At 40.5% G+C, this 18,121-nt stretch overlaps 1 long non-coding RNA gene across 6 annotated transcripts; it reads right to left on the bottom strand.

Moving 5' to 3' along the window:
- Positions 1-1,243: 1,243 nt before the first annotated feature.
- Positions 1,244-3,476, bottom strand: LOC145165903 (uncharacterized). Of its 6 annotated transcripts, XR_013740226.1 has the most exons (4): positions 2,763-3,468; positions 2,186-2,338; positions 2,050-2,105; positions 1,485-1,959 (listed from the first exon to the last, which is right to left on the bottom strand). It is a non-coding gene; the product is annotated as an uncharacterized LOC145165903 (long non-coding RNA). The 6 variants fall into 6 exon arrangements; XR_013740224.1 differs by adding an exon at positions 1,244-1,409 and having other exon boundaries at positions 1,606-2,338; positions 2,763-3,470; XR_013740222.1 differs by having other exon boundaries at positions 2,050-2,338; positions 2,763-3,469.
- Between the last annotated feature and the right edge of the window lie 14,645 nt (positions 3,477-18,121).

Raw genomic sequence — 18,121 nt, 5'->3', positions numbered from 1 at the left:
GACGTACATAGAAAAAGAAAAGTCATATTTGTTACTATTTATTTATAAACTATTATTTAAATAATAATAAGATTAATAGAAATCGTTAATTGTAAAAAATAATTAATAATTGAAAAATAAAGTTAATAAAATTAATTGGTATGTGATTGGAACCAAATCTCATTTACGTCAAAGTACGAACATATATTGCTTCGATTCCAATTTCAAACCATATATATATATATATATATATATATATATATATATATGGTCGATAATTCAATAACTTGATCAAGTTACCATGAATTTTAAAAGTTTGTGTCAATAATTGAAAAATAAATAAAGTTAATAAAATGATTATATAATAATAAGATAATAAATAGTAAAAATTAATAAAATATTAGGTACCATAATAACCTATATAGATTAAAGTGTATTAGAATAGATTAAAGTGTATTAGAATAGGTTAGAGTGGAATGTCCACATCTAACACCCATTTATATATTATCAATTACTAAAAGCTGCTAAAAGCATCTAGAAAATTGTGAAAGTTGACTGCGATTCATAATTACCTAGGTAATTTAATTTCTGTGGCCGTATATTCAAACACTAAACTTATATCTTTGGTACTTTCTATTATGAATTATTTAAAAAATTTATCTTTATCAAAAATAAAAAAAACTACATTTTCACCCTTACTAAATAATTAAAAGATATAGAAAGTTGCAACCCTTAGAGTTTTGAAAAAAAAAATCAAACACTCAATAATTTTAAAATAAAATAGACATCGTTTATCTAAAAAGTTATAAGAAACAGTTGCATCAAAAGATGCACCATGCTGCCAAATGGTGCAAGAAAGTCTTCAAAGAGCATAGATATATTGTAACATATATTTACATAACTTGCTCATTTCAATTAACCATCATACAAAATTACAAACACACATTTCTGCATCCTTACAAAATAATTAAAATACTTACAAAATAGTTAAAACACCAGAAAATATATGTTGATGTAACCAAAACGAAGACAATACAAATAAAGTAATTAATAGATACTTTTAAAACAATATCAAAATCATAGATTAAATAGTTTACAAGAATTAGGAAGCCTTAGGTATAGAGCCAAATCATACATAAATTTACCATATATATAAAAAATCTCCAAAAATCAAACCAAAATGTTGTTAAACAAAAACTACAAATATCAAAGATATCTTGCATAAATTCAGTACACATTTCCATATCCAAAAACTTACAAAACATATAAGAAAATTAAATAAGCTTTTTGTATATAGTCAAATGATTCAATACACATCAAAGGATTCCAAATGTAATTCCTCTCGACTTTTCCAAATCAAAGATGAACACTAAACTAAAACTATCTAATATATCAAACACATAGTACTACCCATTTTCAAAACCTTCATTCTGACATACAAAACACAAAAAAGTCAGTGTAAAATAAATATATGGAACAACAAATGATTAAAAATCATATAAGAATTACAAAAACATACATGTATTTGTATACCATGCACACACGCCAAAAATCACAATCCCAAAAACAAAGATACTCAAAGACTTGTAAGTGACAACAAAAAACAAAAGCATAAGATAGCAATACCAGTGGCAAATACATCCGACTTCCAACATCATTCCCCAATTAGTAGTGACATTTATCCAAAAAGCTAGAGAAATAACTGATGCGTCCCAAAAGTTTTAATCTCCTAAGCCTTCGATGAATATTTAAAGATTTCAAACCTGAAATATCAAACAAAAACACAATAAATCAATATTTCTTCTTCAATTCGACATTTTAAAAATAAAAGGCTGGTAAGTAAAAAAAAAGAATTAAAAGCTAGGATATTGAAAGCCGAAATTGATTAGAATCATAAATTAAATTGAAAATAAGATGCTGGATAGTTCAACTCTTGGTCTTCTTCATTTCCAAATGACTCAGACCCCAAATCCAAAGCATCTACAAACATTTTGAAGATTTGAACTTTGGAAAATCAAACAACATATTAACATATCTTTATAGAGAAACGATAAGGAAAGAAAGTAATACCTTGAACTAAACGAATTATCAGGTCTTTGGTTGCTTATTTCTTTGAGAACATCAAACTAACAATGAAATTTTCATAAATAATATGGACCTCTATTATCAATTGCAGAGAATACAATAAAAAGAAAAATGATGATACCGTCATAAAGGAAGTAACGGCTATAAGCGACGTTTGTGTTGATTTCAAGATTTGATGCAATTTCATCTACTGGAAGAACTTTAATGAGAACTTGAAACCAAATTTTCATGATCAGCTAAAATGAGAACAAAATCTACAAAACCAGCATCTGACCTGAAAATCCCAAACCAATATCTGAGCTTAAAATCCCACATCAGAAATCCTTGAAAAAACCAACACAGTTAAGAGTTAAACAACACACATACAAAAAAATGAATCGTGTATGAGTTCATTTATCACAAATAGAGTTAGAGGGAGAGACGAAGATGAGTAACAGGAAAAAGGAAAGAAATGCCTATTATAATTCTTCTTTAAACTACATTTTGGGGTTTGTTGCTGGAGAGAGGGTTTCGATCCATCCCAGGAAGCACCACATACACATGGATTTTCATTCCATTCTAACATCCAAGAAACTAAAACATGAGCAAATGAAAGTTTTCTTTATCTTAGAATACAAACAAATCTAGGCGCCCATGTTTCTTCATTTTTCATGAAACTTGAGAGACACAAAAACATAGAGAGGGAGAGACATATTCACCTGGAACTTAATCAACCATATCAGATCTTGGCGTAGAGGGAAGAGATCGACAGATGAAGATCGGCGCCAATTGTTGTGGCTAGGATTGGTGGTGGAGATGGTGTAGATCTGGGGTTTATAGGTGTCGCTGAGAATCAATGGTGCACAATAACAGTGCCGATGGCGATGGATGTGAACGATCGTGATGGTGATAGCGGTATAGATTTAGGGTTTCATGGTGTTAGTGAGAGGTGGTGGTTTTCAGCAGTTGCGTCATCCGCATGGAATGTTGCGGTGAAGGTGGTCCGCTCGTGGTGAGTTGGGGTGGCTAGCAGGTGGTGCAATGGGGTGGCTCGCTGGTAGCGGAACTGGCGGAGGATGGCGGCGAAAATGGGGAAAACCTCTTTCTGTTATAGAGAATACGGTGAAAGTCATAAAACCAAACCTTTCTCTTGTTTAATCGGTACACTCTTAGAAGACTTCAAGATTGTTTCATCCCTAGTAGATGAAATCGAAAGCCATGCTAAAATCGATGGATACACACGACAAAGGGAACTATGATTTGACGATTCGAAAAAGGAGTTTGTAGGTGGCTAGCTGTGGTGGCTGTCGTGAGGAAGGGTGAGCGAACGATGGATTCAGTGGCTTTCGAGTTCCGATTTCTGTGGGTTATGTGGGTTCAATGCCTTCCGAGAGGAGGAGAAGGAGATTGGGGCTGAACGTGTGTGATGGCGGATTGAGAGGTAAATGTACATTAGGTCAATCGGGTTTCATTTTTTCCTTTATCTGTGTTTGTTTGAGAGTAAATATTTAATTCTCTATTGTGATTGGTTGAACTCATTTGTCATGGATTACCAATAACAACATCATAGTCATTCATCTTAGATCCAAAGGTCCAATTTTAGCCTCCTTGTTTTTTAAGATAAATGTCTTAAAAGTTAGAGGACCCACAAACATATACTCTTTATAAGATGGTATATATATATATGCGAGGGTTCACGGTCCGAGGGGTTCATGGCCGTGAACCTCGTTTGCGGTCCGAAGTTGATCACGGCCAAAGCCGTTCACGGCTGCGTTCACGGTCTGAACTCGGCTCGCATGATCACGGCTCCGAGGTTCCTTGGTCCGAAGGAAAGAAGAAAAGAAGGAATGTGCGAATGCCCTCGGTTTTAAGCATTTCTCTTCTAAACATTAAAGAAGACTTTAGTTGACCCAAGTTTGACTTGAGTTGACTTTACAAATAGAAAATAACGGGATGTTACATTATCCCTCCGTTAAAGAGAATTTCGTCACGAAATTAGGACTAAAGCGTTACAGAAAGACTAGGGAAACAGATGTGGATACTTCTGTTGCATTTGATCCTCTCGCTCCCAAGTGAATTCAGGTCCCCGTTTTGCATTCCAATGAACCTTCACTATTGGGATACGGCTTTGTTTAGTTCTCTTGACTTCCCTGTCTAGGATTTCTACGGGTTCTTCCACGAAGTGGAGGCTCTCGTTTACCTCGATCTCGTCGAGTGGGATAACAAGAGTCTCGTCGGATAAGCACTTTTTCAATTTAGAGACGTGGAAGGTAGGGTGTATGTTGCTTAGTTCTTGAGGTAGTCGGAGTTTGTAAGCTACAGGGCCAATTCTTGCGACAATCTCAAAAGGCCCTATGTAACTTGGATTCAGTTTGCCACGCTTTCCAAAGTGTATCATGCCCTTCCAGGGTGAGACCTTCAACAAGACGGTCACCAACCTGGAATTCCAAGGGTTTTCTCCTTTTGTCAGCGTAGCTTTTCTGTCTATCTCGGGAAGCTTTAAGTCGCTCCCGAATTTGTACAATTTTCTCTGTGGTTTCACGAATGATTTCTGGACCAGTGAGAGTACTGTCTGGAACTTGACCTCTAGTTAGTTGCGTATCACCCACTTCATCCCAACACAGAGGTGATCTGCACTTGCGGCCATAGAGGGCTTTGAATGGAGCAGCCTTTATGCTAGTATGATAATTGTTGTTGTAAGAGAACTCGAAAAGGGGTAAATTAGTATCCCATGCCTTCCCAAAGTCTATCACACAGGCTCGCAACATATCTTCTAGAGTTTGAATCGTCCTCTCACTTTGTCTGTCAGTTTATGGATGGTAGGCTGTACTCATGTCCAGTCTAGTTCCCAGAGATTTTTGTAAAGACTGCCAGAAACGAGAGGTGAATCTACTATATCGGTCTGAGATAATAGATATTGGCACACTATGCAGTCTAACTATCTCTCTGAGGTATGTTCTTGTTAGCTTCTCCATATTGTCAGTTTCTTTTATTGGCAAGAAGTGGGCAGATTTGGTCAATCTATCGACGATCACCCAAATAGTGTCATAACCACCCGATATCTTAGGTAACTTAGTTATGAAATCCATCGTAATCCGCTCCCACTTCCATTCAGGGATTTCAGGCTGTTGCAGCAGACCTGAAGGTTTCTGGTACTCTACCTTCACTTTGGCACAAGTAAGACACTTTCCCACAAAGGTAGCAATCTCAGCCTTCATGTTAGGCCAACGGTACAGTTTCTTAAGGTCCATATACATCTTGTCAGAACCTAGATGAATAGAGTATCAGGTTTTTTGTGCTTCATTCATAACCATGACTCTGTAACCACCGAACTTTGGTGTCCAGATCTGGTTCATGAAACAATAGACCCCATCACCTCTGATATCGAAGTTCTTATCCATTCCTCTCAGGGTTTCTGTGACCTCCCCTAATTTCTCGGCCAGAAAAGACCGATTTAATTTATGCTTTTTAAAATAAAATCAGAGAAATCTTTTCAAAAGATGTTGCGGAATTGGTCCCCAAACAACATATGATAAAAGTTTATCAAAACCCTTCTTTAAAAAGGTATATATTTCCCATATATATATCAAAACTCGGGATATCATGTTCCGATACAGATCAAAAGCATAAACAAGACATTATAAGCCTTTCAACATTTATTTACAACTACTGGCCTATAATCAAAAATCTCTCATCGTCATCCGACTATGCTCGGGGTCCACTACCTGTAATCATAAAAAGCTAAGTGGGTCAGGCTTGGGAGCCTGGTGAGCATATAGGATTTTCAACCCACAATAATAATAACATATTAAGTTCACCAATCAACAATAACCCTGATTACCCATTCCCGTTGTCCTCACTTTACGTCCCTAAACACCTAACACAAGGGACTTAGCCTAAGGAATATCATCCGGTTAGACACTACTGCTAAGGGGACTCCTCAGCCATACATGTCCTAAAGGCAACCATGAGGGGGATTGGAGTACACCAATGGACATTTAGTTCATCAACACCTACAAGTTGCGAACTTGCTAGTGTACCACTAGACTGTCTAGAAAGGTCCGTGATTGTCATCTATACTCCGCTAGACGACTACAACGATAACACCAACAACAACACCGACACCGAGGCCTCTCATCATTTTTAACACCCACCGACTATTTTGTCTACCCATGTTTTACCCAACATATTTGTAGATAAAATACATATACAGTTTAAAACTTGTATAAAACATCAATTCAACAGTCACCTCAAATAAACAATTAACATATTTACACATAACACGTATTTTAAGGTAAATACTTCATATCTATGTGTAAATTGAAAGTAACTACACACTCACATGATTTGATGATAATCGGGCAGCAATTCGTTTCCTAAAACGTTCGTTTCTAATAAAACCGGGAGTTTTATTGAGAAACCGGGCTCTGCAAAAGTCGGGCTTCGAAACCGAAAAGATAAACTTTCCGGGCTTCACGGGCACTTCGTGGCGTATTCCGAGGCTTATAATTGATACCGGGGCTTCAGGGGATTCTAAGATGAAGAAAATATGAAGAAAGGGGTGAAAGATGGTAAATTTCCAAAAGTACCCGAGAGGCTTCGCAGGTACCCTTCTATTTATAGGGTCCGAAGCTCTGATCCAACGGCTGAGAAGCTCCTGATCCGACGGCTGAGAGGTCTCGCAGGGGGTGTCTCGCACGAGGGCAGCAGGTGCGAAGGCTCGCTGGCAGTCTCCTATTGGACCGAGGCGTGTGTCCGAAGTCGGTTCCGGTGCGCAGGTGGTCAGCACGTGCGAGGTCCTCGGTGGCACTTGCTGATTGGACCGCGGAGTCGTGACCATGTGCGAGGCTCGGAGCTAGGCGGTGCGAGGTTCGGTCCATATGCGAGCCTTACCTCCCTTCGGTCAAATCAGAATCCGACACGTGGCACTTTTCATGCGAGGGTGACTCAGTAGACTTCGCCACGTGGCTTCGCATGAGTCACTGATTTCGGACACGTGTCACCTTCTAAGCGAGGATGACGTGGCAATTCGTGACTATGCAAATTTTCTCGGTTTTCGCGCCAAAACTTCTAAAATCCATAACTTTCGCATACGAGCTCCGTTTTTGACGTTCTTTATATGCACGCGTAGGTAAAATTACGCTCTACAACTTCCGTTTAGACTTCGTCGGCTAGTATTGACTTTAATTTTTATATTATTATTTTTAATAGACCGGGACAGGAAATCCGTTAAAAATTCATAACTTCTTCATCCGACGTCCGTTTTCGTCAGACTTTTTACCGTTGTGCTACTATTTACGAGACCTTCGATTCTCGTTTAGGTCGTGTCGGCTAAAAATCACTCGATCTAAAATTCGAGTTTTTAGCTGTCTACTGCTAAGCTGAAACTTCGAAAAATCATAACTTCGCCATACGAAGTCAGATTTGGGTGTTCTTTTTATACCTACTCTCGGTTTAACGAACACTACGAGTTTCGTTTAGATCACTGAGGCTAAAAAGTAGTTTATCAAAAACTCACTTTTTACTACATTCGGCACCGTGCCGGTTTATCGTGAAACTTCGACAGGTCATAACTTATTCGTTATAACTCGGATTTCGGCATTCTTTATATATCTGTAATCCTTGTCACGCCCACTATAAGTTTCTTAATATATATCGGCTTTATCTAAAATTTAATTTTTTGACGCTCATTTTTATTCTTATTTAATTAACTCCTAGTAATTAAGCATAAAACATATAAAACACATAAAATTCACATAATTCCTTTTTCATTTCTTCAAAATGAGTTACAAAGGTTAACCTAGACTATCACCTTAATATTAATGCCTAGGCTAGAAACACGAGTGTTACAATTCTCTCCCCCTTAGGATGATTCCGTCCCCGGAATCACACATCACCAAACAACTGCGGGTAGCGACTCATCATGTCACTCTCCGTTTCCCAGGTGAGATTTGGTCCATTTGTATGTTTCCAGCGCACAAGCACTAAATCAACCATCTTGCGTCGCAACTTCATAGTCTTATGGTCAACTATTGCCTCAGGTTCTTCAATCAACCTTTTGTTTTCATCCACCTTTAACTCAGAAATCGGAATTATGTCAGGCACATCTCCCGTGAACTTCCTCAAATAACACACATGAAATGTGTTATGAATACCCTCTAGTTCTTCCGGTAATTCTAGCTTGTAAGCTTGATTCCCTATCATCTGAAGAACTTTAAATGGTCCAATAAACCTTGGACTCAACTTTCCCGTTTTTCCAAATCTTATAAGTCCCTTCCACGGCGAAACTTTAAGTAAAACCGAATCTCCAACTTCGAAGGATATCGGTTGTCTTTTCTTGTCAGCATAGCTCTTTTGTCGATCTTGAGCAGCTAACATCCTCTCCCTTATCGCTTTCAACTTTTCAGCAGTTTGATGGACTATTTCAGGTCCCATAAACTGCTTTTCCCCAGCTTCCAGCCAACATGATGGCGTTCGACACTTTTCCCCATACAAAGCGTGATAAGGTGCCATCTTAATGCTTGAGTGGAAACTATTATTATAGGAAAATTCTACTAGAGGTAAGTGTTCATCCCAGTTACCTTGGAATTCTAGGGTACATGCTCTCAGCATATCCTCCAATGTTTGAATCGTTCGTTTGCTTTGACCATCGGTTTGTGGATGGTAAGCTGTACTCAAACACAACTTGGTACCCAATTCCTCTTGTAGACTCCTCCAAAACCTTGAGGTAAAACGGCTGTCACGATCGGATACAATCGTTAACGGAACACCGTGTAGCCTCACAATTTCCTTCACATAAGAATTCGCAAGTTTATCCATAGACCATTTCTCGTTAGCGGCTATGAAATGCGCACTCTTAGTGAAGCGATCAACGACCACCCAAATCATGTTGTGACCGTTCCTTGTTCTGGGCAGTTTAGTCACAAAATCCGTAGTGATATCTTCCCATTTACCCATGGGTACAGGTAAAGGTTCTAAACTCCCATACGGTTTCTGATGTTGTGCCTTAACCCTAGCACATGTTACACACTCAGCCACATACTTAGCAACATCGAACTTCATCGTCGGCCACCAGTAATAGGATTTTAGGTCCCTATACATTTTCGTACTGCCGGGATGAATCGAGTACATGGTTTTGTGAGCTTCTTCCATCAGAAGACCTCTTACTCCTCCCGTCTTAGGTACCCAAATCCTATCTTTGAATACCTTCAATCCTTGACCGTTTATATCAAACACCAACGTTTTACCCAAACGTTCCTCCTTCCGGTCATTTTTCTCCAAAGCTTCCTCCTGAGCTTTCTTTATACTTTCCACAATTGTAGAGACAACTTCAATCTTCAGCGCTCTTGGCCTTCTCTTTTCAAGATTTACCTTCCGACTGAGAGCATCAGCAACAACATTTGCTTTACCAGGGTGGTAAAGTATCTCACAGTCGTAGTCCTTGAGTAGTTCCAGCCAGCGCCGCTGCCTCATGTTTAATTCCTTCTAATTAAAGAGATATTGAAGACTCTTATGATCAGTGAAAAGTTTACACTTAGTACCATAAAGATAATGCCTCCATATCTTTAAGGCGAATACTACCGCTGCCAACTCCAGATCATGAGTTGGGTAGTTCTTTTCATGCTCTTTCAACTGCCTCGATGCATACGCTATCACTTTATCCCTTTGGGTCAGAACACATCCTAACCCAACTCCAGAGGCATCACTATAGACTGCAAAGTCATCAGCTCCTTCAGGTAACGAAAGAATCGGTGCTTCACACAATCTCTTCTTTAACTTCTCAAAGGCTTCCTTATGCTTCTCATTCCAAGCATAAGTAGCTCCTTTGTGGGTCAAAGCTGTTAATGGAGTAGCGATCGAAGAAAAGCCTTGGATAAATCGGCGATAATATCCGGCTAATCCTAAAAAGCTTCGAATCTCCGTGGGACTTTTTGGTTGTTCCCACTTCATCACAGCTTCAATCTTTGCTGGGTCAACCATTATTCCATCTTGGTTAACCACATGACCCAAAAATTGGACTTCTTGAATCCAAAATTCACATTTGGAGAACTTTGCGTACAGCTTCTCCTTTTTCAAAACTTCTAGCACTTCACGCAGATGCTTCTCATGCTCCTGCTTGCTTTTCGAATAGATCAAGATATCGTCTATGAATACTATCACAGATTTATCAAGGTATGGTTTACAAACCCTGTTCATCAAATCCATGAAAGCTGCTGGGGCATTGGTTAATCCGAACGACATAACCAAAAATTCATAGTGTCCATATCTTGTTCTGAACGCGGTCTTCTCGATATCCTGCTCCCTCACCTTTAGTTGATGGTACCCCGACCTAAGATCGATCTTCGAAAAATAGCTCGATCCTTGCAACTGATCGAACAAGTCATCAATCCTCGGCAACGGGTACTTGTTCTTTATCGTCGCTTTATTCAGCTCTCTGTAATCGATGCACATTCTCATGCTCCCGTCTTTCTTCTTTACAAATAATACAGGGGCTCCCCAGGGTGATGAACTAGGTCTAATGAAACCTTTGTCCAATAACTCCTGAAGTTGTGTCATAAGTTCTTTCATTTCGGTTGGTGCTAATCGATATGGTGCTTTGGCTATTGGCGTCGTTCCTGGTAACAAGTCGATACGGAATTCTACTTGTCGATCAGGGGGCAATCCGGGAAGATCTTCGGGAAAGACTTCCGGATAATCACACACCACTGGAATATTCTGCACCTCCTTCTTTTCCTTCTGAGCATCGATCACGAATGCTAGATATGATGTACACCCCTTGACCAAACACTTTCTGGCTTTCATTAAGGAAATGATTCCAGAATTTACTCTGCGTTTGTCTCCATACACCATAAACGACTCTTTCCCTGGCGGGTTTACTTTAACTATCTTCTTCCTACACATTATTTCGGCATCATTGGCACTAAGCCAATCCATTCCTAAAACTACGTCGAATCCATTTAACTCGATAGGCAATAATTCCTCGTGGAACTTATTCCCATCCAAGTCAATGATGATGTTTTTCATACGATGGCTAACAGGTACAAACTTGCCACTAGCAATTTCGACTAATAAAGCATTAACTAGTCTATCAACAGGCAAAGCTAGTTTTCTACCAAATTCGTGCGATATAAAGGAGTAATTTGCTCCAGAATCAAACAAAATTTGGGCAGGCGATTCATTTACGAGAAAGGTACCTGAAGCGACATCGACTTCTTCTTTCGCAGCTTCGAGTGTCATCTGAAAGGCTCTCGCCTTTGGCTTTGGTGGCAGATTGGGTTTCGCTGTGTCCTTCTTCTTCGGGCAATCCCTCAAAATATTCCCTTCTTCATTGCACCCATGACAGACGTTATTAGTGAAGGTGCAATTATTGGCATAATGCCCTGGCTTTCCACACTTGTAACAAGTGATTTCCACGCTGCACTTCCCAGCATGTTTCTTCTTGCACCTGTCACACCATTTGGCTTCGGCTTCTCCTCCGAATTTTCTCGAACCAGACTTCGAGAATTTGTTCTTTTTATTGGAACCTGACGTTCCTTCAAACTTTCTCTTTTCGCCAACTTCAACCTTGCTGGCGGCTCTCCCCTTGATCATATCTTCAACAGACTTGGCAGCCCAGATAGCTGCCTCCAAAGTAAGTGCCTGACGTACTGGCACCGCATACTCCCATGGAAGTCCCTTTACGTACCTGTCAATTTTCGCCAGCTCATCTGGGACAATACGCAAAGCAAACTCCATTTTGTCTGTGAAGTTATTCGTATACTCGTCAACGGTCATACTCTCCTTCTTCAACGTTAGAAATTGGTTTTCTAACTCAAATACGTTTTGGGCCGAGCAGAACTTGCGCTTAAAGTGCACCAAGAACTCTGCCCAAGTCATTTGCAATGGCTCATTAGGGCTTAGGGTTTTCCCCAATGTGTTCCACCAATGAGCAGCACTACCCCTGAACTGACGTACTGCAAAGGTAGTTTGTAACTTGCCTTGGCAATCACAAGTCATGAAAGCCAACTCCATTTCCGAGATCCAGACCATAACTCCGACAAGATCTTCTTTTCCAGTGAAGGTCGATGGCTTGCAAGTCATAAAGTCCTTATACTTGCACCCATTTCTCTCCACTCTACCCTCGTGGTTATTCCTCCCAACCACAAGCGGTTCACTATGACCAACCGATCTGCTGTTGTTCCCTTCTTCAGATCGATCGTCATTTAGTTCACGTTGTTCAACAGGAACTGAAGGTCCATCCCTGTTGTTCAGCAACATTTGCCTCAACTCCTCCCTCTGATCAGCCAACATGGTCTGAATCATAGTTCGTACTCCAGCCATAGTGATGGGTTCTGGTGCAGCTCCTACTATAGGCACCTGTTCCACCACTTGGGGTTGAGGTTGTTGGTTTGCATTCCCCGCTCCACTTCGAGTTCTTGCCATTACAATCTATATACCGAATAAGGGGAATTTAGGTCTTTATCCTTGTTAGACATGTCAATTCCCTTATCACTCCGAAACGTTTACACGTTAGTTCTAATCTCGTAGTCATACGCTTAGAATCCTACACACATAAGGTTTCCAGATCCGGTCGGCAACAGACCATAGATCCGAACAAATAATGGCATATATGGCAACATATAGCATTTAACACATAAAGGCATTTTAGGCACCTTTCCTAAAATAAACTAGTGCTCATGTCTAATATATGGTAGACACTCACCTCACAATCATCACTTAGCATTCTAAGTTTAAGTCTAGAAATCGTAGGATATTACTTAGTTCGCTTAAACTAATGCTCTGATACCAACTGTGACATCCCCTAATTTCTCGGTCAGAAAAGACCGATTTAATTTATGCTTTTTAAAATAAAATCAGAGAAATCTTTTCAAAAGATGTTGCAGAATTGGTCCCCAAACAACATATGATAAAAGTTTATCAAAACCCTTCTTTAAAAAGGTATATATTTCCCATATATATATCAAAACTCGGGATGTCATGTTCCGATACAGATCAAAAGCATAAACAAGACATTATAAGCCTTTCAACATTTATTTACAACTACTGGCCTATAATCAAAAATCTCTCATCGTCCTCCGACTATGCTCGGGGTCCACTACCTGTAATCATAAAAAGCTGAGTGGGTCAGGCTTGGGAGCCTGGTGAGCATATAGGGTTTTCAACCCACAATAATAATAACATATTAAGTTCACCAATCAACAATAACCCTGATTACCCATTCACGTTGTCCTCACTTTACGTCCCTAAACACCTAACACAAGGGACTTAGCCTAAGGAATATCATCCGGTTGGACACTACTGCTAAGGGGACTCCTCAGCCATACATGTCCGAAAGGCAACCATGAGGGGGATTGGAGTACACCAATGAACATTTAGTTCATCAACACCTACAAGTTGCGAACTTGCTAGTGTACCACTAGACTGTCTAGAAAGGTCCGTGATTGTCATCTATACTCCGCTAGACGACTACAACGATAACACCAACAACAACACCGACACCGAGGCCTCTCATCATTTTTAACACCCACCGACTATTTTGTCTACCCATGTTTTACCCAACATATTTGTAGATAAAATACATATACAGTTTAAAACTTGTATAAAACATCAATTCAACAGTCACCTCAAATAAACAATTAACATATTTACACATAACACGTATTTTAAGGTAAATACTTCATATCTATGTGTAAATTGAAAGTAACTACACACTCACATGATTTGATGATAATCGGGCAGCAATTCGTTTCCTAAAACGTTCGTTTCTAATAAAACCGGGAGTTTTATTGAGAAACCGGGCTCTGCAAAAGTCGGGCTTCGAAACCGAAAAGATAAACTTTCCGGGCTTCACGGGCACTTCGTGGCGTATTCCGAGGCTTATAATTGATACCGGGGCTTCGGGGGATTCTAAGATGAAGAAAATATGAAGAAAGGGGTGAAAGATGGTAAATTTCCAAAAGTACCCGAGAGGCTTCGCAGGTACCCTTCTATTTATAGGGTCCGAAGCTCTGATCCAACGGCTGAGAAGCTCCTGATCCGACGGCTGAGAGGTCTCGCAGGGGGTGTCTCGCACGAGGGCAACAGGTGCGAAGGCTCGCTGGCAGTCTCCTATTGGACCGAGGCGTGTGTCCGAAGTTGGTTCCGGTGCGCAGGTGGTCAGCACGTGCGAGGTCCTCGGTGGCACTTGCTGATTGGACCGCGGAGTCGTGACCATGTGCGAGGCTCGGAGCTAGGCGGTGCGAGGTTCGGTCCATATGCGAGCCTTACCTCCCTTCGGTCAAATCAGAATCCGACACGTGGCACTGTTCATGCGAGGGTGACTCATCAGACTTCGCCACGTGGCTTCGCATGAGTCACTGATTTCGGACACGTGTCACCTTCTAAGCGAGGGTGACGTGGCAATTCGTGACTATGCAAATTTTCTCGGTTTTCCTGCCAAAACTTCTAAGATCCATAACTTTCGCATACGAGCTCCATTTTTGACGTTCTTTATATGCACTCGTAGGTAAAATTACGCTCTACAACTTCCGTTTAGACTTCGTCGGCTAGTTTTGATTTTAATTTTTATATTATTATTTTTAACAGATCGGGACAGGAAATCCGTTAAAAATTCATAACTTTTTCATCCGACGTCCGTTTTCGTCAGACTTTTTACCGTTGTGCTACTATTTACGAGACCTTCGATTCTCGTTTAGGTCGTGTCGGCTAAAAATCACTCGATCTAAAATTCGAGTTTTTAGCTGTCTACTGCTAAGCTGAAACTTCGAAAAATCATAACTTCGCCATACGAAGTCAGATTTGGGTGTTCTTTTTATACCTACTCTCGGTTTAACGAACACTACGAGTTTCGTTTAGATCACTGAGGCTAAAAAGTAGTTTATCAAAAACTCACTTTTTACTACATTCGGCACCGTGCCGGTTTATCGTGAAACTTCGACAGGTCATAACTTATTCGTTATAACTCGGATTTCGGCATTCTTTATATATCCGTAATCCTTGTCACGCCCACTATAAGTTTCTTAATATATATCGGCTTTATCTAAAATTTAATTTTTTGACGCTCATTTTTATTCTTGTTTAATTAACTCCTTGTAATTAAGCATAAAACATATAAAACACATAAAATTCACATAATTCCTTTTTCATTTCTTCAAAATGAGTTACAAAGGTTAACCTAGACTATCACCTTAATATTAATGCCTAGGCTAGAAACACGAGTGTTACAGTTTCACCTGCCACATTTTCGGGTTTCAAGGCCTCATGTTGAACCTCCTTGATCTGTGTGGACAGATGTGAATGGATAGTCATGGTTAACGACTTTACTCGGCGTCTCAAGTATTCTTTTCTGCTTAGGGCGTCAGCTACTACATTGTCTTTACCGGGGTGATAACAAATCTCGCATTCGTAATCGTTCAGTAGCTCCACCCATCGTCGTTGTCTCATGTTCAACTCCTTCTGGTCAAAGATATGCTGAAGACTTTTCTAGTCTGTGAATACAGTGCACTTCATGCCATACAAGTAATGTCTCCAGATCTTCAGAGCAAATATCACTGCTCCCAGCTCGAGGTCGTACATTGTGTAGTTGACCTCATGTGTCTTTAGCTGTCTCGAGGCATATGATATAACCTTTCCTCGTTGCATAAGAACACATCCAAGCCCTTGATTAGAAGCGTCACAATACACTCCGAAATCCTCTGTCCCTTCAGGTAGTGACAGGATCAGTGCACTGCACAAGGCTCGTTTCAGCGTTTGGAACGTTGTTTCCTGTTTCTCTCCCTAGCTAAATGTTACACCCTTTTGTGTCAGGGTGGTAAGTGGCTTAGCAATTCGAGAGAAATTCTGAATAATGTGCGATAATAGCCAACAAGACCCAAGAATTGTCAGATTTCTATAAGTGTTTTGGGTGTTGACCAGTTCTCAATTGCATTAATTTTGGAAGGGTCCACATGTATTCCTTCTCAACTGACCACGTGACCCAGGAAATCTACCTTCCTGGTCCAAAATTCTCATTTTGAGAACTTCGCATAAAGTTTATCTGTTCTCAGCATTTGTAAAACTTGTCAAAGATGTTGGCTATGCTCCTTTTTGCTTCTTGAGTAGATAAGAATGTCGTCAATGAAGACTATGACGAATTTGTCCAAGTACGGATGACACACTCTGTTCATCAAGTCCATGAACACAGCAGGTGCATTCGTCAATCCGAAAGGCATCACTACAAACTCATAATGACCATAACGAGTTCTGAAAGCTGTTTTGGGAACATCATCCTCCAGAATTCTTAATTGGTGATACCCGGATCTTAAGTCTATCTTCGAGAAGTAGCTCACACCTTGAAGTTGGTCGAATAGATCGTCAATGCGAGGTAGAGGATAACAGTTGTTAACGGTAAGTTTGTTCAGCTTGTGATAGTCTATGCACATGCAGAATGATCCATCCTTCTTCTTCACGAACAAGACCGGCGCTCCCCAGGGTGAGAAGCTTGGCCTTATGAAGCCTTTACTAAGGAGTTCGTTCAGTTGGCTAGATAAATCCTTCATCTCTGAAGGTGCAAGACGATAGGGGGATTTGGCTATAGGGGTAGCTCCAGGGATTAATTCGATTCTGAATTCGACTTGTCGTTCAGGTGGCACTCCTGGGAGGTCGTCAGGGAATATGTCAGGAAAGTTGCAGGCCTCAGGAATGCTCGCGATGTCTTTCACTTCTTGCTTTTTGTCTACTACGTGAGCTAAGAAAGCACAATACTCCTTGCGAAGCTACTTTTGTGCCTTGATGCAAGAAATGATCTGAAGGTTCGTTCCGGGTTTGTCGCCATAGATGATAAGAGTTTTGTTGTTTGGTAAGTTAAGACAAATGGCTCGTTCGTAACATAGGATGTCGGCATGGTTAGAACATAACCAATCCATCCCGATAATGACATCGGAACTTTTGATAGAGACCAGCATAAGGTCTATTGGGAATGAAAAGTTATTCAGGGTGAGGGTCCATCCTATGTATATATTGTTAGTGTGTTCGGTTTTCCCATTGGCCATTTCTACTGTGAAGGTTTCATTTAGAGGTTGGGAGTTTTGTTTTAGAAGGTACTCGAATTTATGGCTCACGAAGCTCTTCTCAGCACCACAATCAAATAGAATGCATGCATAAGTATTGTTGAGAAGAAACGTACCCGTGACCACTGTAGGGTCTGCCACGGCCTCTTCGTGACCAATTTCCAGTATCCTTCCTACTCCACCGACATTTCCAGCTTTTAGACAATTTCTTTTGAAGTGTCCAACTTCCCCACACCCATAACACGCTTGGCCTACTCCAACGGCAGGCACTTGGTTAATCGGTTGGGGTGGTGATTCACAGAATCGGGCAGTGTGCCCTTTTCTATTGCAGTTCCGGCACTGCATTTCTTGGCAATTTCCGTTGTGGTGGAAATTACACTTGTTGAATTTAGGAAGTTTACCAGCATAAGGCTTAGCTGGTGCAGGGTTAGCAGGAACATCAGCAGGTACAGTAGCAGCACGAACTGCCACTAACTGTTGCTTTTTCGAGGGCTCCTGAGAAGATTGGCACTTCCGATTTCTCCAGTCTTTCTCCTTCTTCTTGTTGTTGTTATTGTTGTTGTTGTTCCCCCGGGATTGTTTTGGAGCAGCAACCACAGTGTTTTGATGAGTCCTGTGGTCAATGAGTGATTGTTCCAACTCTTTGGCATTGTCAAAGGTAACAGGCCTGGAAGCAATGACACTTCCCTGAATCTGAGGCAATAGCCCCCAGATGTACCTTTCAATCTTTTTTCTCTCCAGAGCAACCATATCTGAACATAGGATCGCTAAATCACTAAACCTATTAGTGTAGGTTGTTATGTCTGAGCCAACCATAGTAAGACCCCACAGCTCCTGTTCGAGCTTCTGAATTTCGCCTCGAGGACAGTACTCCCGCATCAGCATTGACTAGAGGTTCTCCCAACTTATTGAATTAGCCACTACTAGGGTTAGTGACTTAACATGACCGTTACACCATGTTAGTGCTCTATCGGCAAAGGTACAGGCAGCGAATTTAAACTTGCTACCTTCTAGACAGGAGCAGATCTCGA

The sequence above is a fragment of the Lactuca virosa genome, chromosome 3 (genome assembly GCF_052849685.1).
Source record: "Lactuca virosa cultivar CGN04683 chromosome 3, Lactuca_virosa_CGN04683_v6, whole genome shotgun sequence".
Taxonomy (NCBI): Eukaryota; Viridiplantae; Streptophyta; class Magnoliopsida; order Asterales; family Asteraceae; genus Lactuca; species Lactuca virosa.
Note: the sequence above shows the minus strand (reverse complement) of the source record. Positions and strands in the feature narration are given on the sequence as shown.